The following is a 22,793-nucleotide window of genomic DNA, read 5'->3' as shown; positions in this document are numbered from 1 at the left end:
ACCTACGGAAATACCAAAAGACCTGGGTCCAAAGCCTGACACTGACATTATTCATTAGGAGACTTGAAGTACACCACTGGTAGGATACGTGCGAATGTCCTTTGAACCCTGAGAAATGTACACATGAAGCCCTGAAATTTAAAAGATTTGGCACTCAGTCGTTTGTAAATGAGTGGATATGATCCTATTTACACTGAAAATGCTCCTTCATGGAACCTCGCCTCCGTATAAATAAATTGTTTTCTCTGGTCCTAAATGAATGTACATTCAAACAATAAAAACTAAGACAAAATTTTCCCTTTACCCATTTTCTCCTTAAAATACCTCTCTCTCTCTACCTCTCTCTTTATCCCCCTTTCTCCCCTCCCCCCCCTTATAGCCAGTAGTCCCAAGGTAGTTCACTATCCTACTGCCTCCCGATATCCAGTACTGCCCACTTGACATACACGCTACTCTTTGAGGTCTTTCCCCAAATCAGCCATTGCCATTAGTTTGGGAGCTTGGACATTTACATCTGCTTTGCCTTGGCCTCAAAGCCCTACTACCTTCCACACCCCTCCCTTTTCTAGTTAAAGGACTCTTAGCCGGGCCTGTCCACTCAGGAAGACCTTTCTTACAATGCAAAGCACTGTTCTCAAGCCTTCACTTATACAAGTATTTTCTGTGGGCTCAGTATATACAAACTCAGCACTGTCCTATAAGGACTGGGAAAACAATCGTGTGGAGGAAAAAAATCCCCACCTCCTGGAACTTAAAATTTAGGGACAAATATTAATCAAATCACATAAATATATCATTGCAAACTTAACTATCTGCTCTAAAGGTGCTAAAACTGGGGGGAAAATGGTCTAGTCCAGAGGAGTAGGCTGGTGCTGAGGAGATGACTGCCACCTGACCTAGTTCTGGAAGTCTGAGCAGAGAGAACAGCTTGTGCCAAGGCCCTGAGGCAGCTGGCAGCATGACCCCTTAAAAGAATCAGGGCACAGACGAAGTTATCATTCATCTCAGTAACCCCAATGCTTCACATACAGAGTCAGGCAAAAAACAAGTGTTATGTTTATGTTTGCTAAATAAATAAATGAGGCAACTAGTTAAAGTACCCAAGCCTACAAGCCACAATCGTGATTTGATAATACCCCAAGCTGGTACTAACACAGAGTGAAGCAAACTAGAAAAGTGGAAACCAAGGAACTGTGCAGGTACTGCAGAAACAAGAATCACAGCAAACAGCAGGAAGTCCGAGAAGAGGTGAAAGGCCTTATCCCCGGAGCAAGAAGGTATCAAAAATAAGTCTCATCAGGGCGCGTGGGTGTCTCAAGGATGGTTAAGCGTCTGCCTTTGGCTCAGGTCGTGATCCCAGGGTCCTGGGATCGAGTCCCGCATCGGGCTCCCTGCTCAGTGGGGAGCCTGCTTCTCCTTCTGCCTCTCTCTGTCTCTCATGAATAAATAAATAAAATCTTAAAAAAAAAAAAAAAGTCTCATCAGGCAAATGAGTGGCTCCCGGTCTAACTTCTAGCTGCTATCAATGCAGATGATTTACCCTCTGCCATTGGAGAGGCAGCTCTCCTGAGGCAAGGAGAATGTGTGGTGGCAAGTATTTAGGAGACAAGCTGAGATTGAAACGAGTGCACATGGCCATTGATTCCAGTCTCAGAACCTTGTACAGAATGTCTAACACATAGTCAATGCTCAGTAAACGTCCACTGTACTTACTCCTCTCTCCAGCGTCCACCACCACAGTCCGCTGTATCAGACATCTGCTCAGCTCAGACTACTCTGTGTTGAACATCACACGCAACCAAGATAGTCAGGTCTCGTGAAAAGACGCTCAGGAATGATGGCAAGGATGGCAGAAGCAGCCAGGATGAGTTCCATCGTGGACCGCTTCTATATACCATGATTAATTGTACTACTTCTTTTAAGAGTAATGTATAAACTCCCCACAGGGTTGTTAAAACAAAAAACAAAAAAAAAAACACTTCTCTTTGTCATCCAACTCACCTACTGCCTGGCATATATACACGTGTAGAGTCTCGGATTAATAAACAAATGATACTTAATAATGTATCAACCGTGCTTTTCAAAAAATTATGCCATTCTCTTTGGAAACTAAATCTCCTCTCATACTGAAGGTGCTCCAAAATATATTGAAAATTATGTGCAATTCCATACAAATGTGAATTAATATTTATGAGAGTATGGTATAATTTTTTCCAAATCCATTTTAGTTTCATGTAGCATATTAATCAAGGCATATTCTCACGGCACCACAGAGTAGCTACACAGAGCAAATGGACCCCATGCCGTGACATTAGCTTGTAAGAGACCTGCTGAAGCCTTAGCAGCAGCCATACAATCATCTTAGCTCCAATTAATATTGAGATTTTCAATGCTGGAGGGTGTTGGGTGGGGAGGAGAGAGGAAGGGCGAAAGGATCAAAGTGTGTGTAGAGGTGGTGGCTTAAGAGGTAAGAAAAAAATCATGAGTCTTTAAAACGTTTTTATTAAAGAAGAGGTTTATATTCTCAAAGACTAGAAATTATCTTTATTCTTTCAAAGATACAGTTTTATTTAGAAATTGCTACATAGACACTTTGGCGTAATTCTTGAATAAACCAGGCTGGTGTTTATTCATTCCCTCTGTAAACATTCACTGGCTGCTTACTATGTAGAAAGTAATCATTTAACTTCTCATTGACTGTCTTGGAGGGAAAATGACAAGAACTGTCCACTATAAGCAAAAAGCATCAAAGACAAAAAGACTGATTATAAATTACTCACCGTACAACACTCTAAAGAGCTGTGCGTGTGATTACACACACGTGTATGTGTGCATGTATCTATCCACCAACCAACAATTACCAACTAATTTAAGAATTCCCTTAAACAAATATGGGTGGTCTACAAAGCACTGCTGCAATATGGGGAGGAAACTGTGTGATTTATAAAATAAATTTTTACCATCAATGAATGACGATTTTCAACGGCCAGTTGATTCATTTGTCTACCAGGATAAAGGCTAGTGATTCCCAGGGAAAAATTAATGTCCATGAGAATTACCTGCAGTGCTTTTTGAAAGTAAGGTGACTTGGCCCCACACTTGGCAAAGAAAGCATTTAGCAAACAAGTACTGGGAGGGAAAGCAGGGAGGGGAGAAGAATAAGGAAGAGATCTGGGGGGGAAAAAAAAATGTTTTTAAGGCATTCATTTCACAATCAGGGAAGCAAGCAAGAAAGCAAGAAAGCCAGCCCGCCAACAACAGAAGGCTGGCTGTGAAGTACGAAGATTTAGACCTATTTGCTAGCAACAGAGGGGGTAAGTGCACAAGCCATGCATAACAGATGGGACTAGGTTTCACAAGTAGTTGAAATTATGTGATTTTTAGGTCACTGGTGATGGAGGGCGGGGTCAACAGCAGCACACATGCTGAGAGGCTCCGAGACAGACTATTTCTTTTAACACCCAGCCTTCTTCAAAATAGGTGATCTTGCTCTTGACTTCCCCTTCTCTCAAATTATAATCTCTCACCAAAGGCTTCCTCTGCCACTCCTGAATTTCAAAATGAGACGGTTCAGTGCTGTGCAGACTAGGGGGGAGCAACAAACTGCAGATGAAGCACGTCTCAGCGGCGGGGCTGCATTTGCTGATTACAGATGAAGGCACAGACAACAGAAAAGGAAGGCACAATTTGCCTGCCTTGCATGAAATAGGTTTCAGAAAGAGAGTCTCCATCTGATTTTCCCAACCGAACTAATCTGAGAGCAGCCCATCCCTTACAAAGCATCTGCGGTGTGGGTGTCTGCATGTGCCCCTGTGGGCGTCCATGTGGGAGAGAGGGGTACAACTGAAACAGAACCTCTTCAGTAAGTTACTTGATCTTAGGGACGTGCAATGAAATAACAAAGGAGCCAGGAGAAATAAGAAAAGGCGCTTTTGCCCGTCACCATCAGAAGGCATTCATGGATGTGTGCTGTCATTTTAGTTTGTCATGTGCTTTGTTGGTTAATTTTATTGCATTTGTACTTATTTTGGAATGGTTTTACACTGATTCCATCTCTTCCCTTAAGTGCGAAAGAAGTGAAAGCGTTTACAGTGAGAGTAAGAAGTGAAAAATTAGGAAAGAAACAAAACACACAGCACTTTTAAAACTTAACTCTGTGGACATGTTAACAGCAGCCCCTATTCTGGAATTCCGAACAAATGGGACTTAGGAACAGACCTTCAGAACCTAAACTTTTTAGTAAGGACAGGAGACTGCGTGTAGGAATTTACAAACAAAGTAACCAATACAGCATTCAAGAAAAAAAAACAGTAATTCCTCATGTTCACATCTTTTAAAAACAAAACTGAAAATACCCACTACGTGCCAGACACTTTGCTACCTGTTAGAAATACCTAAGAAAAGATCCCTGACCCCAGGCTGTTTAGTGGGGTACCGGAGACAAATCAATGAGCTGTTACAGTAAACTGGGTCAGGTGGGGGGCCACTGAAGTACTCCATATTGCCGCCTTTCACACTGCATTACAGCTGCAGCCCTGTATTGCCGTGAAGAGGGAAGAGTAGATCAATGGAACAAAATGGAGAAGAGAAATAGACCCACATGTATACGGACAACTGGTTTTCAGCAAAAGCACAAAAGCAATTCTGTGGAGAAATAACCTTTTTAACAAATGTTGATGGAACAAATACACACACATACACATATGGCATATATATATGCAAAGAAATTTTTGATTCACATCTCAGTCTAATTAGGAAAAATAACTAAAAATGCATTATAAGCCTAAATGCAGAACCTAAAACTATACAACTCCTAGAAGAAAACAGAGGAGAAAACGTTTGTGACCCTGGGTTTAGCAAAGATTTCTTAGATATGATGCCAAAAGCACAATCCATAAAAGAACAAAGTGATAAATTACTCCTCATCAAAAATTAAAACTTCTGCTCTTCAAAAGACACTGTTAAGAAAATGAAGAGACAAGTCACAGAATGGAAAACTATCTGCAAAATGTACGTATCTGAGAAAAGTTTTGTATCCAGATTATATTTTTAAAAGCCCTCAAAACTACATAAAAAAAAAACCAACCCAGCGTTTTAAACATTAAAAAAAAAAAAGATTTGAACAGTTAACTAAAGAAGATATATGGGTGGCAAGTAACAAGTGAAAAGATGCTTAAGATCAATAGTCATCAGGGAAATGCAAATTAAAACCACAATGAGATGCCACTATCTACATATGAGAATGGCTAAAATGAAAAAGACTCACCACACCAGCTGCAGGCACGGATGTGGAGTTATGCTCATACACTCACGGGAGGAATGAAAAATGGTACTACCACTCTGGAAAACAGTTTGGCCATTTCCTTAAAAGTTCAAAGTAGACCTACCATATGCTCTAACCATTCTGCACCTAGGTATCTCTCCCCCAAAAAATGAAAGCACATTTCCACAAAAACATCTGTATAAGAATGTTCATATCAGCTTTGTTACAGCTTAAAACTAGAAACAACTCAAGTGTACATCAACAGATGAATAAACTGTGATACAACCATTCCGTGGAATATTAGCGATAAAAAGGAATAGCCTACTGATACATGACAACTTGACTAAATCTCAAAATAATTATGCTAAGCTAGAGAAATGAGTCCCAAAAGAATATTTCATATGATTCCATTTATATAAAATCTAAAAAATATAATCAGTAGTGACAGGAAGTAGATCAGTGGTTCCCGCTGAGGGGCAGGAAGAGATTATATACAGACATGAGGAAACATTTGGAGTCAAAAACTCTTGGGCGCCTGGGTGGCTCAGTTGGTTAGGCGACTGCCTTCGGCTCAGGTCATGATCCTGGAGTCCCGGGATCGAGTCCCGCATCGGGCTCCCTGCTTGGCGGGGAGCCTGCTTCTCCCTCTGACCCTCCCCCCTCTCATGTACTCTCTCTCTCTCATTCTCTCTGTCTCAAATAAATAAATAAAAATCTTTAGAAAAAAAAAAAAAAACTCTTCACTGTCTTGATTATGACCATACTTTCATGGGTGTACACACATGTGAAAACTTATCAAATCTTATACTTTTAACCATGCAGTTTACTGGTATGTGAATATACCTCAATAAAGCTGTTAAAAAACAAATGGCAACCCTTGGCATCAAGCACAACAGGCAACTCACCATCACCAATACCTGGATGGCACTCAGCGCCCATCCAAAAGAACTCATCTTTCAGATTCCTGAAACAAAGGGATGACCGCACTGTGGAAGGTGTGGCATTAGCCCACGATGGGGCCATGAAGTTTTCACTGCAAACAACTCAGCTGTGCACACTAATGCCTCAGCCAGACTCAGGAGTGCCGTCTTCACATCCTTTTCAGTGCCAAGGTGGAGTTCACGGTGTGCCTTTTTTCTTCACTTCTAACAGTCAATTCTCAGTTATTCAGAGGCTAACCTTTGGTCAAGTTTTCCTAGCTTTCTTTCAAGTGCCCTGGTTAGCTGTTTGGCCACATCCTCTCTCATGAACACTTGAATCAAAAAGCAAAGAAAGAAAACATAAATACATTTTTACACTGTTCCTACCTGTAAAAAAAAAAGAAAAACAAAAACTGAGGCAGCTTCTTACAATATATTTAATACATGATGATACATAGGACATAAGGGAATCCAAATGGAGAGGGGAAAATGGTTTTAAAAAAGAGACTAAGTACAAATTCAGGATATGAAAACACTTGTCAAAAGTGTGGTGCCATTGTCAGAGGTGAGGGGTCAAAGAAAAAAGAGAGAGAAAAGAAAAGAAGGAAAAAAAAAAAAACAGCCACTTGAGAAGCTCTCCTAAATTCAGTTATGGGATGAGATCACAACCACCAGCCTAAGTGAGATTTTTGCACACTCTGTGAATTGAAAACGTCCCAGCAACCTCTCATTCCCATAGATAATTGAGAGTTGGCAGCTGTTAGACCTTAACACTCTCAAAGTGGTTGAGTCCCTGGCAACTAGATGCTATTGCTTAAAACAGTTTAGGCTCTTAGCCCTGAAGGATTCCTAAAATTGGATTACAGTCCCTCCAGATAATCTGAGAAATACAGCATGACGAAAAGGAAACCTTAAAAAAAAATTTTTTTAACTCCTCCATAACAGCAACGTTCTAAAAGCTGAGCACAGCATGACTCAGGCAGAAAATCTCATCAGAGAAGGCTCAAGAGCGATAATGTACACAAAGAGTGAGTCCAAAAAGGGGAAGGGAACCACACAACAGAGAAGAGCATAATGGAAGCCATAAGAGAAAGTGGGCATGCCACACAATCCTCTGGCCTTTCCAAGGGCAGGAGCCTGGTTTGCTACCTCAAGAGAGGCAGGCAGAGTGCACAAATTTCTGTTGCTTTTTGATCCACTCTAACCTAATCCACTGTGGTCATGCACACATTTGAGAGGATGTTTAACTCTAATGATAGCCCTTCTAATTAGCCATTACTCATTTTTTGACTAGGCATTCCAGGCACAAAACGGGGAATGTTCATGTGGCAAAATAATTAGTAATTGGGGCCTCCCTGCAATATTCACGTTTAGCTCCACAGGGATGATGGCTATGACTCCTTGGTCATCCCTGAACTCACTGCAGAGAATACAGCATGTGGCACATAGTAGGTGAGTTCTAACAAATGAACTGGAGAAATGAGGACACCATGGATGTTTCTCTCACTCCAGAGGCTGCCCCACTAGGCTATGAATCATACTACGCTTCCTCTCTTCCTTTCTCAGATTGTCACCCAAACACTTCCACACTTACTCTCTGATGATATCCCCTCAGCACACCATGGTGCTGCGATACTAAACAGGGGCTGAGCAGATGCCTCAAAGACAATATAGATCTCACCTCATTAAGTCCAAGAGAAGACAAAACAATAAAGGGGACTGACTGACAAAATGCCATGTCTTGCTCTGAGGCTTCACATGAAGGTCAAATGACCATTTACCAGGTCTTAATACCTCCTACTCTCAGAAAAATCAAGTGGTTGATACTATTGTCCAGATATTCCAGACAAGGAGCCTGACTGGCCAGTGAAAACCTCTTCTTACCCAGATACTGGATTCAAATTAGTAAAAAGGCAAAGACTTTGCTCTTCTCCCCGCAACATGTTCCTAACTTCTCTTCCCCAGGTACTGACGTACCACCACATCTTCATTTCACATCACCACTCTCTGTAGTATCTTACTAATACTGTAGCAGCGACCGTCAGCTGTGCTGAGTGGTTACTTCTCAGGCCTGGAGGAGTCCTGCTTCTAGCTTTCGACAGGTGTTCTAGTTTTCCTGTGGAACATGACCTTCTCTGGGCTTGCATTACCATCATAAAGGGAAAAGCAGGGGAGATGATGTATGCACCAGAAATCCAACTTAGGGTATGGATGGGTATCTGGCCCTAAGAGGATCTTTAATTTACTTAGGAAAAGATGCAATGTATCCATTCATTTCACTATTCTAGCAGAGTGAAATGAAATTAACCACAGGAGAAATAGGGAAATAAAGACTGGGATTCTGGCCAATGGAAGGGTTCTCCATTCCTCTCTGCCATGCCCTACCAGTTCTGATCCTTGCTATTTCCCTTAATCTTCCCCAGAAGAGAGAAAACAAACTCTGGATGTGACATCAGAATCTTTTAAAGGGGGACAAGAGGGGAGACCACTAATAGGTCCTTCTATCTCTGGCTCTTAAGAAGTCAAATCTAAACAAAACAAAATGTCAAAGCTGCAATTATAGGCAGCAGAGAACACCTTGATACTTGCTTTTGTTCGGGCTGTGCTGTTTTAGAAGCAGGGTTGGGAGCTGGCAGTGGGGATCCACTTAGAGAGGCCCATTTAGGGAAACAAAATCACACACACACACACACACACACACACACACACACACACGGCACATTTTGTCCACTCAGCAGACAGGAAACAATTTTATGAAAGGTAATTTAATGTTTAGGACTATTCAGTGACAGGAAAGCAACTTCTGGCAAAATTCATGTTATGTGGTTCTGAATACAAATACAGTTTCCTACAGCATACTGGGAAGGGTGTATGGATGAGAGGCAGTACCTTTATGGCTCAAGTTTTCAAGTGGTTCAGATGGGTTTCTGGAGGCTATGAAATAATTATTACTTGAGTAATAATTCTGTAACTTTCTCCCATCTTCCCAGCAACTGTAGTCAACTTCCCACTGGAGATGAGCAGGCATTCCTTCATTTACAGAGCGGTGATGCAGAGAGCCAACATGCACATGCACACATTGACCTTCTCATACTCCAGCAATCACTGTTACACCCTTTCTCAAACTAATTTTAATTGAAAGGACAGAAACCAATCCACTTCAACATATATGAATTTAGGGTCCTCCATGGGATGATCTCTTAGGGTCCATCAACCTCTCTAATGTTACTATCCCAGGAGGCTATTTTATCACATATAAAATGTTCAACCAATGTAGCTTAGAGCTCACTGATCCACTAGAGGTTTTTCTTCCAGACCGTATTTTCATTTTCTGAAGGAGGAAGCTGAGGATTCGTAAAGCTACTCTCACTCCCTAACACCAGGTCATTATAACCTTATTTGTGTCAGGGTTATGACCTTTTGTTTGAAGAAATTTTTATATTACGGTTTAGTATTATCTCATTATAAAAGCCTTCTCACCTCCACTTTCCCTCCAAAGCATAATTAGGGAAAGGCTATACACCTCTTATGTCAAATATCTGAACTCTTTCAGAAAGGTTTCAAATCAGCAATAAAAATCCTTACAGAAATAAAAGCCTTGGCTTTTTCTCTAAAACTGACAGTCTTCACCATTTTATTTCAGGGGTGCCAAGTGGCAGAGAATGACACCTTTCTGACCTTAAAAAAATACAAAGCTACACAAACGTTCCAGATGCTGAATCCCAAATGTTCTGCCTGTGCGGGTAAGTAAGTATTAGTGAATAATGATAACAGCTATAAATACCCACAGGTGCAAAATGTAGAAATTCCTGTTTAGCGCCTACTGCAAATGCTCTGTCACTAAATAAGACACATATATGTGTTTCATGGAAAATTTTGCCAAATCTTGAAGCTTGTTCACACAGCTCGAGCCTGTGAATCTGCACACTCTCTTCCTCATCACCCCCAGTCTTCCATTTCGGGTTTTATCCAAAAAGATTTTCTTTGCTTTAGCATCATATGGGTAAAAATAAACGGGACTATCCTGCAGGTTTGCACAGAGCATAGCAGAGTGCATTAGATGTACCCACTGACCTGAGACACAGACTAAATAAACTCCTTAAGCTATTTCTGCAATGAGAATAAATTAGACCCTACAATTACAGTTGAGGGAAGAAAAGTGACTGTGCTTTCTGTTGGCCACTACACTGACCTGAGAGAGGAAAGGCGTGTCCGTTTGCACAAGGGGATCAGATGCTAATTCTGAGGCCACTCTGTCATGCAAAGAGGTCCAGATGTCTACCCAGCTTCTCAAGCCACAGGCTTGTTGCTCTAACAAAGCTTCCTATAGATAGATTAGTGATATTTAGGTACTTATTGGGTCTATCAGATTTGATAATGGAATCAATCTCTTCCTTTAGAAGCTCTGGGTTAATGGCAAAGTTTATTAAACTGCAGGCAGTCATTCAGAAAAGATCAATAAAGACATGATTACAGAGTAACCAGAGGATTAAACATGAGATTTATCACAAAATTAAACTGAATTAAATGTTCTCTGATAGCACTTCAAATGCTGTCGATACCTTTAACTCATAATCTAGGCTTTCCATGTTTACCTAACAGGCAACAGGGATGTCTGATTTGAGAAGACAACTGCTATATAAAAACATAAGCCACGGAGATTTGCTGAAAGCACTAAAGAGTCCCTCCTGAATATGTTCTCCCATTTTTAAGAAGCAGCATTTTAATTTATCTGTAAGAGCTGTCCACAGTTACTCCGCAGACTTTTGAGTCACTAAGTGCATACCCCATCCCTCCATCCCCAAAACATGCCTGTACTTCGCACAGGCACGAATCCACGGATCTGTCTGCAGATGACACATGTTCAACAATTTCCTTCTCTCTCAAACAGAAGCATGGGGTGTGACATTGGCCCGTGGTCCCATGAGGAAAGGGAGCTAGAAAATGTCATTGGATTGTAGGAAAATCAACCCTTCCTCATCCCGGGAGGCTTTCTTGATGCCACCACAAGCTCCCCAAATTACATTCATAACGGCGAAATCCCCAACACAGCCCATGAAAAGGTGAGCACCGGCTAAACAAACTCACAATGGCATATACACTTGTCATCAGTGGACGAGTCAATATACGTAACGGCTGTTAAAACTGTCACTGATACCACAGTGAGAGAGAACAGCTCTGCAGGACATGCAATGATAAAGGCAGGCCGGCTGTGTGTGCATGAGCAGATGGGCTGGTGGGAAAATCAGGTATGGGGCCAAAACCCGAGCCTGTCATTTAAGCTATACCTTAGATGGCAGCATTTCTGAGGGAGACTTCTTCTTTCCCCTTGTCCAGTTTTTATCATATTCCGAGTACACTCCATCCCACAGATGGCACCGGCCCTGCCCTGATGAGCAAGCAGCAGGCTCTGGTGATTTCAGCAGTAATCCAATATGGCAGCTCTTTTGTAAAAGCGGGCAGAACTGGGCTGGACACGAGATGCCGAGGCTGATACTGCGCTACAATTCTGTCATCCCCTTGTCAGCAAATGGATTTACACCAGAGCAACCCCTTTTCTTCTCAGCAGTTACCCAACCCCACAACAGTGCTCTGGGTAGTCCCAAATCTTCCTCATTCCTCGGGGAACAAGAACGCCATCCTGCCTGCTGAAAAAGGGACTCTGTGCCCCATCCCTAAAAGCCAAGGCTGCTATGAATTCAGGACACAAAGCCAAACCTTATGTTCAGACTTTTTTTTTTTTTAAAAAGATTTTATTTATTTATTTGAGAGAGAGAGAATGAGAGACAGAGAGCACGAGAGGGAAGAGGGCAGAGGGAGAAGCAGACCCCCTGCTGAGCAGGGAGCCCGATGTGGGACTCGATCCCGGGACTCCAGGATCATGACCTGAGCCGAAGGCAGTCGCTTAACCAACTGAGCCACCCAGGCGCCCCAGACTTTTTTTTTTTAAGTAGGCTCCACAAGAGTGTGGAGCCCAATGTGGGGTTTAAACTCACGACCTGAGCTGAGATCAAGAGTCGGACACTTCACTGACTGAGCCACCCAGGCGCCCCCCGCAAACTCCTTTATGGAGGGAGATCCTATCAGTTTTAACAATGATTTCCCACAACAGAAACTTAATTCCAGGAGAACGACAGTACTTCGCCACTGTCCATGCTTAATTCACTCCCCACTTCCTCCTTCATGTCTCTGCTCCACTAGCCCTGACACAAGCAGGTGCTCGGCGGCAGTCAGATGTGGGTGTGAGCAGCGGTGTTGCCCCTTTGCGGCTTTGTGACCCTGAGCGGGTCCCAGCCATTTTAAGCCTCCATTTCCACTCACGGAATACAGGGAGAGAGTAAGGAGGTTTCATGAAATCTGTGGAAAGCGCCTGGCTATTTTCCAGCACACAGTAGACAGTAAATAAATGATAAGTGAGGAATTCCTCTTCCTAATACAGTCATGTTCTTAGTCATTATAAAGGGAAACTGTTAGTCATTATAAAAGATTGTATTTGACACTGGAGGATTAATGGTGAGATCTGTTCTCCATCTATCCTCAAGATTGTGTTTACGGAGGCTCTTCCAGTGTACCAAGTAATGTACTGCATATTGTATTTATAATCCTTCTTTTAATTACCTCAACACCCTGTGAAGCCTCAGTATTCTCATTTCTATAAAATGGGAGCTAATTATGGCACCTAACTTACAAAGCAGCCATTAGGATTGAATAGGCTAATATAATTTCTGAAATAGACTAGGGTTAGTTATTTTATTACTGTGAGTTGACCTGACCACCCTTGCACTCATGATACATCCAAAATTTAAAAGACCCACCACGTAAACCATTCCTACAGACAGGCAAAAAGAAGGCCTGAAAAAGCATTTGCTACTGAGGACATCATAAATCTCTTTTCAACTGCTTTACCCCTGCTGGTTTTCCAAATGAGACATCTGTCCATTTCCAAAAAGAAAACAAATGCGTACAAAATAGTAACTAGATGCAGTTCAACATGAAAAGATTACCTACAGTGCTTCCTGCCGGCGCCTAACCTTACAAGAAATGGGTTTTTTGGACTCTCTTAGGGAATCCCTCAATGCACCATCCAAAACCTTCCTGCATAAGGCTTAATGGAACAGGGGGAGATGGAAAAAAGAAGGGGGGGGGTGAGCTCTCCTTCCCAGCTGAGCACTGACACATACACAGTGCCGTTTGGGAGGCAACTTTATGTGCTCTTAGTAGTAGATTAATGAATGTAATTACCTAGCATTGTGGCTGTGAATGCTGCAAAAACTATAATTTATAGAGTGCTGTAAAGTTCTAATGTGTTTTTATGTCCATAAGCTGCTTAACCATAATCTAATGCATTTGTACAAGAACAGCCTAAGTGGCTCTCAGCTGAACAGTGAACACAAGTGTCTGAACCTCGGTGATTCTACTCGTACGTCTTTATAACCCAACCCCGTGTGGTAAGCATCTGAGGGAAACAGCTGCTGAATTACACAAATAATTCTAGAGACAGTGACAAGGCTCTCTGCCTCTCGCACCATGAGGAGAGTTTCTGGCTGACAAGGGCTGCAGGCCTTAATTACATGCTGCGGGGATTCTGCACACGTGTTTGGTAGGTACTTCTCTTCCTGCCATACCCACCACCCTCTTCTCCAGTGTGCGGGCCCCCACCCCTGCCCCCGACAGGTGGGGAGTTGAGGGGGGGTGGGTAGCAAGGAAGGGCTGTGAGAAGAGAACAGCGGGGAGATCGTCCATCTCTCTCTGAAAATATCCTGACTTCCAGTTTGGAAAAAGGCTCACCATTTCCTACTTTTCCTCTTTCCCTGCCATTATATTTTCAAGGAAAGGGAGGCAGAGCTCAACCATTCTTTGACATCTAAAGCATATCATCCTTTGAGATTGCCTCCGTCAGGGGTTTGAAGCATCTCGTATGATCCTCTCCATAAATGACACAACGAGGAAGAGGAGGGTGGTGATGGCAGCCATGCTGGTGGCTGATGCGTACTAAGAGTTTACTCTGTGCCAGAATCGCACGCCCATAAAAATCTTTAAAAAATAAATAAATAAATAAAATGCTTAGAATAGTGTCAGGACCTAAGCAACACTTTGTCCACACTGGCCATTAGTACAATGATAAGGGAAGGCATTGTATGGGACCCCAGAACTTGCCTACATTTTCCACAGAAAAACATTCGAAGTCTCAAACGTCTGTAACTGGGAGCTCCGAGATTCATCCTGGAATACAACTACCAAATAACGGACAAGGGAGCAGCATCAAAGTACAACCGGACAAGCCCCACTCTATTTCCCAAAGCACCGTGCTGAGTGAACAGTTCTCTCAGAGGGCACCTCCCAAAGGACCCTCAGATGTTAGAGCAAAAAAAAGAGCCACAGCAGCAGGAATCCCCCCCTTCTCCTCTTTTCAGTAGCAGCGCCATATGGCTATCAGTGAGTAAATATTTTAGCACAATTAAAAAAATAACAGCTTCAGGAAAACACAAGGCTAGGAAATCTTCAGGGCTCTCGGTTGAGTATAGAACACAATGGCATTACATCATTTGGCCACGCAGGGATGAAGAGCCAGCTCTAAGACACACACTCAGGATAAATTAGTATCATGGCTAATAAATAATTGATGCTCTTCCTAGTTAAAAATGTACTGCTCTCCAGCGCTCATAGGATGAGATGTGATTTGGATTCAATTAAAGCTCTATCCTGTCCAAGGGAAGAAATTCTGCCTCTCAGAGCGAGCCATGTGGCTGCCTCTTTACTTCTTACGCCAGATTGATCTCTGGAAGCCTCAAGATCCACCAGGTTCACAGCAACTGCTTGGGCAGTAGCTCCTTGTCTCTCTCCTCCAACAGGAGAGTAAAAGAGAACAAAGTTTGAAAGTAAATAACAGAGAGAGGAAAGTATTTCCTACATCCTGGAAAATTAGCCCTGACCCGGGATGTGAGACCTGGCGTCTGTTATTTAGTCTAAAAGAAGAGGGGGTGGGGGGTAAATAAACCACTTCCTGAAAAACATTGCCTTAGTCCTAAGAAAGCTGAAGTGGAACTGGGCACAGTAAGGCTTTGGGATGTGGCCAGTTCTTCCCCTTTGCCTCCCCCTGTCCTGGGCTTCCCCTACTACAAACCACTGTTCTCCAATAGCCTTCAAGACTCACTTCCTCCTCCACAGTTCCAATCATTAAAAGAAAGTTGCTAGCCACAGGGAAGTTCCCAAACTTTCACTAGTTCCTCCCCCTACCTGCCACCACCCTCCTGTGTGTCTTTCCCACCTCACAGTTTCTCTGTGAGAACAGGACCTTCACTGATAGCTCACCTTCTCTCTACCCATAACCCCTGCCCTGTCCTAGATCCCAGGCCACACCTGTCCACTCTCGTGTGGCAAGCACACCTCTATCTCATGACTCCCTGGAAGAAGCTCATGGCTCCCTGCTGCTTGCACCAAACTGATGATACCAACTTGGCCCACGCCCTGCCATGACTTACTGGTTCTGTCTCGAACATAACTCCCACTCCATCAAGAAGCCTTAGGGATGATTTCTCCCTCCTAAGCACCCTTAGCACTTTCTGTCTACACCAGTGGTCTGCCAGATGTTCCACTGGGATAAGGTAAGTCTACATAAAAACGTCCATTTATAGGTGTTGTTCATTTCACTCTTTAATAATTTCTAATGTTACGTTTTATGATCTATACAACATACACAGCAACACATACATAAAACTTTTAAATGAGGAAAAATATGTATAACAGGGGTGCTTATTCTAAGTGGTTTTGTCTATAGGAGCATACAATCAAAAAAGTTTGGAGCCTTCTGGTTTAGACTTTACAGAGGGAAGCAAGCACCTTGATGGAAGAAACAGTTTCCTATACTTTTTTAAACACTCAAAAAAATCACTAAATGATTAATTGATATAGTAGCCAGACATTACAAATCATAGCCTACACACCCAGGGAAATAGAAAAGGGTGCTCTATGAAACCAAATCCCAGCATTTATGGTAAAGAAATAAATCATCTGTCTGTAAGCAATAACCACATTCAGTGACTATAGTTAGTAACACTGTATTGCATATTTGAAAGTTGCTAAGAGAGTAGATCTTAAAAGTTGCTTTTTTAAAAAAGATTTTATTTATTTGAGAGAGAGAACAAGCAGTGGGGAGGCGCAGAGGGAGAGAAAGAGAGAAGCAGACTCCCTGCTGAGCAGGAAGCCTGATGCAGGGCTCTATCTCAGGACCCAGAGATCATGACCTGAACCAAAGGCAGATGCTTAAAGAACTGAGCCACCCAGGCATCCCCCATCTTAAAAGTTCTAATCACCAAAAAAAAAAAAAAAAAAAGTTATAACTATGTATGGTGATGGATGTTAACTAGACTTTGCAATATATACAAATATCAAATCATTATGTTGTACACCTGAAACTAATATAATATTATATGCCAATTATACCTCAATTAAAAAAAGAAAGAACCATATTAAGAACATCTTTGGTATTAACAATGTAATGAAGACTTCAGGGGAGGTCCTAGACCTCTAGGTAACAAGTCCCCAGCCAATTAGCGGCCACCATCAAACATGTAAGTATTACGTGATCTGGCCCATGGATTTCTTTTAACAAAACATCAAGAGTTTGCCTATTTGAATAGGATACTGTGTTGAAATAGAAAAGCAAGGGAAGATGTGATAATGCTTGCTCACCAGCACGTGTTTCTCAGGAGACAAAATAAATCCAACTTCATCCTGTCAGAGAAACACCCACAGCCAGATAGGTCTGTGTGAACCGCCATTTCACTGGGGAACCTCAAAGTTACAAGTGCCTCATGGATAATGGGTAGAGGCTTACTGGAAAAGAAATTAAATCCCTATTTCAATCCCCGCAGTAAAGTTTTTATGCAATTCCAGATCAATCAGGTGGCTTATGCAGTTATCATCATTGCTAGTCTTAGAATATGAATCCCTTCAGAGAGAAGACTGTCTTACATCACATCCAATCTCTCACAACACCACATCTGGTCCTTGGTAGACATTCAACAGAAACTTGTATACACACTGAAAAAAAATTTTTTAACCTAAAATTCAAAATTTTGGATCACAACTCTTTCTGTAAATTTGGCACCTATTAAGTGAAATCTTAATTGCATCTAAAAGGCAAAGGGTCAGCCAGTACTTATATTCAAAAACCAAATCTGAAATCAGAAATCATCAATCTGAACAACTAGGTATGAACGACTGCTTATTGATGTCCTCTCAGACGTGACCATGAGAACATTCAGAGCGGCCCAATGTCCCCCGCCTTCCCACATATGCAGTGGTTTGACTGAGCACTCTGGCCACGATCACTACAAAGAGACCCACTTCCATCGCCCTGGCGCCCTAAGGTCTGTACCTCTAATGGGAAGCACTGATGCTCTGTGAGGTTAAACTGGACTACCTGCACTGTGCTTCCTAAGATGACACTAAAATAAGTCTTCAACATTTTCTACACATAAAGTATAGAGCATCTATCAAGATAACTATGTCCCAATAGAGACCTGTGAACTGTTTTCATCCCACAAGTTCTACATAAAAAATGGAAGCAGGACTGGGAAAAATACGTCTTTTAGCCCCTTGGGTTTTGTGTTAATAATCTGATAAGGGAACCACAGTCAATTTAGCAAGAACAATAATAATCATATTAATGTCAGAAAATTTAACACTACATTTGCAATCCAGCTGAAACAGGAACAATTTCTATTCTGATGCACAGATCAAAAAGTCATTGAAGTAACCATTCTCTTCAGTGAAGTACCAAACTCGTACCATTTGGATGCAAAGGAGAGAAGTTAATTCTTCATGCACAGTGATGGCTTGGACTGAGCATCACAATTCTCTCCAGTGTTTGAGAAAGGCTGACTTAGACTTTCAAGTGCATATATTTATTTGATATACTGTCAAATGCCTAGATATCCAAGTGCAATAGTTTCAAATGGGGAAAACAAAAAACTCATCCAGGGAGGATTGGGAGCATAGGGGTAAAGGAGGAATAAATATGTAAAAAGCCCAATCACAGTGGATTTAGTCCTAACTGGTATCTGTGTCTCCAGTCTTTCACCCTCTTGCAGGACTGATGACATCTCTAAAGTACAAGTCGAAGCAGATCACTTCCTTGTTTGAAAATGGCTATCCACTGATCAACTCCAATTTCCTTAGCCTGGATCCACAAGGCTTTCCATGATCTAGGCCGTGCTATGGCTCTAACCTCATTTATTACTACCATCTCCTACACCTCCTTCCCTCTGCACACTTATACTCCAGATACACTTAACTACTGTGAATTCCCTAGTTGTGCAGCAAGTGTCTCTCAACTCAAGTCTCCTTAAAATTGTAATTTCCTCTGACAACAGTATTATTCCTCCCTAGCCCACTCAACCCCCTCAGCTTGGCTATCTCCTACTTAGCTTTAAGGTCTTCATTATCCCTAACAAAACACTTGTCCCTGTTGTGTTGTAATTTCCATTTACATCTTCTTTTTTTTTTGCATTTTTTTTTTTTAATTATTATGTTATGTTAGTCACCATACATTACATCATTGGTTTTTGTTGTGGTGATCCACGATCCATTCTTTTCGTATAACACCCAGTGCTCCATGCAGTACGTGCCCTCCTTAATACCCATCACCGGGCTAACCCATCTCCCCACCCCCCTCCTCTCTAAAACCCTGTTTGTTTCTCAGAGTCCATAGTCTCTCATGGTTCATCTCTCCCTCCAATTCCGCCCCCCCATTTTTCCCTTCCTTCTCCTAATGTCCTCCATGCTATTCTTTATGTTCCACAAATAAGTGAAACCATATGATAACTGACTTTCTCTGCTTGACTTATTTCACTTAGCATAATCTCCTCAGTCCCATCCATTTTGATGGAAAAGTTGGGTATTCATCCTTTCTGATGGCTGAGTAATATTCCATTGTATATATGGACCACATCTTCTTTATCCATTCATCTGTTGAAGGGCATCTCAGCTCTTTCCACAGTTTGGCTATTGCGGACATTGCTGCTATGAACATTGGGGTGCATATGGCCCTTCTTTTCACTACATCTGTGTCTTTGGGGTAAATACCCAGGAGTGCAATTGCTGGGTCATAGGGTAGCTCTATTTTTAAATTTTTGAGGAACCTCCACACTGTTTTCCAAAGTGGCTGTACCAACTTGCATTCCCACCAACAGTGTAAGAGGGTTCCCCTTTCTGCACAACCTCTCCAACATTTGTTGTTTCTTTCCCTGTCCATTTTTGCCATTCTAACTGGTGTAAGGTGGTATCTCAATGTGGTTTTGATTTGAATTTCCCTGATGGCTAATGATGATGAACATTTTTTCATGTGTCTGTTAGCCATTTGTATGTCTTCTTCAGAGAAGTGTCTTTTCATATCTTCTGCCCACTTTTTGACTTATTTGTTTTTTGGGTGTTGAGTTCATCAAGATAAAAAGCTTCTGCACAGCAAAGGAAACAGTCAACAAAACAAAGAGGCAACCCACAGAATGGGAGAAGATATTTGCAAATGACACTACAGATAAAGGGCTGGTATCCAAGATCTATAAAGAACTTCTCAAACTCAACATCCATTTACATCTTTATCTCTTTAACAGGTTCTGGACCCCTCGAGGCCAGGGTCTGGGTCTTGTTTGCTATCCTACCTCCAGCTAAGGGAATGACAGGTAGTAAGTGTCAATAAACATTACAGGAATGAATAAATCAACTTTTCCCCCAAGAAAGTATCTACTCCAGAGTCGACCCTGGTACATAAAGTCGGTGGTTCCAGCTGTTCTCTGACACACTCTTCCTTGAAGGTAGAAGGAAGTTATGCATGATATTCTAATCAGACCCAAGTCATTTCCTTAGGGTAGGTACCATTTCTATTCCCTGCAATATTTCTAACAAATCAACATGTTTTAAGCTAAAGAAATACATGCCAATCTCAACAAAGAATCAGTAAGGGTGGTAGTACTAATAGCAGCTCACATTTACTACACACTTATAATTGACCAGGTGCTGTGCTCACTTAACTAGACCTCACTACAACCCTATATATTAGGAACTTTGCTCCTCCCACCATACAAATGAGGAAACTGAGGGTCAGAGATGTTAAGGCAGTGGTTTTCAACCCTTGCACAGTTTACTGAAACTAGTAGAAAGATTAAAAAAAATTAAAAAAAACCATGGACCCCCAACCAAAAGCAACTAATCTCAACTAATCCCAATCTCTGGGGGGTATTTTTTTTAAAGTTCCTTAAATGTGACATCAGGGTTGAGAGTCACTAGGTAAGGTAATATGCCTAAAATTCCCTCGTTTCTATGCTGCAGACAACCTGAAGTCAGTCTATTTCCAGAGCCAGACAGATGTGTTAAGCACTACACTCTGTTAAGCTACTTCTTTGAACTTACAAGTCCTAGAACATTTATTTTTTTCTCTTCAAAGTATGAGCAGGTGATAGCCTCTTGATTAGTGAAAGGAGAGTCTCTTTAGAATATAGATTATATCAAGTGCCACCCTGAATGTGTAAATCAACTTCATGGTTCTCAACTGAGACAGCAAAGAGGGCTCTTTGCTAATTTAATAGCAATTCTCCTAACTGTATCTTCTACAAGTTCTACTCTCCAACAGTCATTGTGGGGGCTGCAATGGACCACAGGATGTTAATCCACCACCATTTAATAAAAAAAAAGAGAGCCTATTTTCCCAGGAGCCACTAGAAGCCCAGAATTTTTATCAGTGATAACAGGTCAGAGGAAGAAAAATGAGTTTTATAATTGGGGTGGGGGGAGGCTAAATTTTTAAAAGCCCATTTTAAAATATTTTAGATATTCCAGTATTCCAAAACCAAACACAGAAGTATTTTGTTTTAATTTCAGTGCTTAGAATAAAATTCAGGTTCACATCCAGGCTAATATTCAACACTGATATATTAAGGACATACCCAACATGACAAGGAAGGAGACAGAAGAAAACATTTAAGCAAATTACAGATAAAGGGGCAAAAGGCACAATGGATTGATGTTCTAACCCTTCCTACCTCTGAAGCCCAGAAAATAAGAGATTATCCATGCTTTCCTCAGTGTGAAAACAGAAAAAGGCTATCAGGATGGGCATCTATGTCTCTGCCATGCTTTATCCACGAAGTCCAGGGCCAGCTTCCTAGGTGTGCAACCTATGCAACTGCCCAGTGTACTGTACTCAGAAGGACTGGGCACCTGGTTTAATCATCTATGGTTCTACCTATGAGCTTGAGTTTTGTAAGCAAAGTCTGATGAGACAGTGGGACATGTGGGTGAGTAGAAGAAATTTACATAATAGGCATGTCTGTCATTCTTTGCTACCCCATTTGCACATAGCATTCATGATGACCAATGAACACAACTGCCATGAACATGGGAGTCCACTAAAACTCAGGATACAAGTTAAGCATATGACATCCATGACAAAGTAAGAGACATTGATGGTCCTAGAGGCCATATTTTCCCTTTGAACCAGAATTCGGCTTAAAACATAGAAAGGAGGCAATGGTGTTCTAAGAACTATGACCTCAAAGAGTTCATACTCTACTTTTGGGGAAAAAAAAAATACAAATGGGAAGATTTATAAAACAAAGGTCAAAATTAAAATATATCCAAAAACGGAGGGCAATGAAAAGTACTTAGAAGCAGGAAGGAGACTAGCAAAGATAGCCAGGTGGAAAGGGTTCCTGAGTAAGACTCAACACACTTTTTTTCACCCACATTATCTAATACATCCAAAAACACCTTATAGATGCTTAATAAAACCTGGTGGAATTATCTCTCTGCCAGCCTTCCATAACTTCCCCTATAGTTGTGCAGAATCTCATTTTCCAGAGTCTTCTGCTTGCATAATTCAGAGGTGAAGACACATCTTCTGACAACTCTTGCCCAAGCATTTACAGCATGCTGCTTCAAACTCAGATATCAACAGTGGCTGATCTGCTTCATTCAGAAGTGGTTGTACAGGGGCTCACGGGAGGAACTGAGGTATATCATAGGCATGCACTGAACCAAAGGCAAATACCTCTTCCAGCACAATGCACAGGTATGAGGACAACTCTTCATTTTCCAAGCTAGCAGAGGGGAACACTGGTGCAATTACTCCTCGACTGCCTAATCCCCCTCTCACTTATATTCAAAAGTCAATCCAGGTAGCAGAAAGAGCAATGGCCCAGAAGGCCTAAGATCAAGATATAAGTCCTACTTGATGTATACAACTCATTTCACTGATCAGAAATTCAAATTTCTCATTTACGAAATAGGGAGACAACCCATACTGCTCCCTCATAGGCTATCATGAGAATCACATCAGACTGTACGCACAAGCCTGGTAAAAAGCAAAGTGTGGAACAAATGTCGCAGTATCCCTATTAAGCTTGGGAGTAGTCCAACATGATCTGAGAGAGATTCAGCCTCATAATTAGCTTGCATGCAGAGATGCTGGATAGCAGAGGGAATCTCACCTCGGATAAAAACTTCAAGACAAATGAACAACTGACTGTCTTCATCATCTACATGTTTGTGGTAAGGATCTTCACGCAGGAAGAAATTGTGCTGAATTAAAGAACTGGTCAGAGGGGTGCCTG

The 22,793-nt window shown here is 41.8% G+C and overlaps 1 protein-coding gene across 6 annotated transcripts in view; it reads right to left on the bottom strand.

The window, feature by feature from the left end:
- The window catches only part of AUTS2 (activator of transcription and developmental regulator AUTS2), a 1,103,469-nt gene that overhangs the window by 833,884 nt on the left and 246,792 nt on the right, over positions 1-22,793 (bottom strand). The window lies entirely within an intron of this gene.

This window comes from Halichoerus grypus, chromosome 6 (genome assembly GCF_964656455.1).
Source record: "Halichoerus grypus chromosome 6, mHalGry1.hap1.1, whole genome shotgun sequence".
Classification (NCBI taxonomy): domain Eukaryota; kingdom Metazoa; phylum Chordata; class Mammalia; order Carnivora; family Phocidae; genus Halichoerus; species Halichoerus grypus.
This window is presented reverse-complemented; position numbering and strand designations above follow the sequence as displayed.